General features: G+C 42.3%; 1 non-coding gene across 1 annotated transcript; it reads left to right on the forward strand.

The window, feature by feature from the left end:
• Positions 1-351: 351 nt before the first annotated feature.
• On the forward strand, positions 352-458 carry LOC132652694 (U6 spliceosomal RNA). The gene has a single exon (XR_009590271.1). It is a non-coding gene; the product is annotated as a U6 spliceosomal RNA (small nuclear RNA).
• Positions 459-1,124: the final 666 nt, after the last annotated feature.

Consider the following 1,124-nt stretch of genomic DNA (forward strand, 5'->3'; position numbering starts at 1 on the left):
ATAGTGGCATGTGTCCACTTCTCTTTTCAGCTTTAGGAGCCCACCTGGTGCAGATCAGTGCTGGCCAGGAGTTCACAGGAACCTTGCTCATGTTGCTTGTTGCTTCAGAGGCCCTTCTTTCCTTGATGTCATCCCTCCCTACTGGCTCTTACATGCTTTCCCCTTATTCTTACACAGTTTTATCTTAACCCTGAGGACAGGGATTTGAGTGAGAAATACCATTTAGAGCCGAGTGTTCCAAGGTCTTTCTCACTCTCGGCATCCTGTCTGGCTGTGGGTCTCTGTCTGTGTGAGCCATTCTGCTTCTGAGATAAGCTTCTTTTATGATGGCTGAGCAAGAAACTGCTCAAAGTGCTCTCTTTGGCAGCACATATACTAAAATTGGAACATTACAGAGAAGATTAGCGTGGCCCCTGCACAAGGATGACATGCAAATTAGTGAAGCATTCCCTGCACTTTGCCCAACAGTTGGCCATAAGTCTCATTGTCTGCTTTGAAAGTCTGCAGGGCAGAGCCTTTCAGAGGCCCTCTGTGGCAGGTTCCTAGGTTGTTTCCTGTTTTCTTCTTTTTCTGATGTCTATCTTCTTTGCCTTTCAGGATGGGGATTGAGCATATTAGTCAGGGTCCTCTCTCTTAATTAGTTTCTTTAGATGTACCTGTACATCTAAAATTTTGATTTTTGATCAATGTTTTGTTAGCAAAACAGTGGGATCCAATATTGCATTTCATCCCCACTTTATTGTTTGTGATTTTCTTACCATAATTCCATCACCTATTTCCCTCTCTCACTGTTAATGATCCTTTCTAACTTCCCAGGGCATCTCTCCTTCTGCCTCCATGGCACATGTATCCATTATTTTTTTTTTTTATGCTACTTATTCCTCTCTTAAGAACTCAACAGCCATTCTCAAAATTTATATCTATAAATAACTTGTTAGAGAAAATAAAATATTATTGTTCTGTAAGAAATATTGTCTCTGACATGAATTTAATCACTGGCTTTTTGATTATATCCCCCTGAAGAGGGAGCTGCCTTACCAGGCAACAGAGGAAGACAATGCAGCCAGTCCTGATGAGACCTGATAGACTAGGGTCAGAGGGAAAGGGTGGAGGACCTCCTCTAT

Source organism: Meriones unguiculatus, chromosome 2, assembly GCF_030254825.1.
Source record: "Meriones unguiculatus strain TT.TT164.6M chromosome 2, Bangor_MerUng_6.1, whole genome shotgun sequence".
NCBI lineage: Eukaryota > Metazoa > Chordata > Mammalia > Rodentia > Muridae > Meriones > Meriones unguiculatus.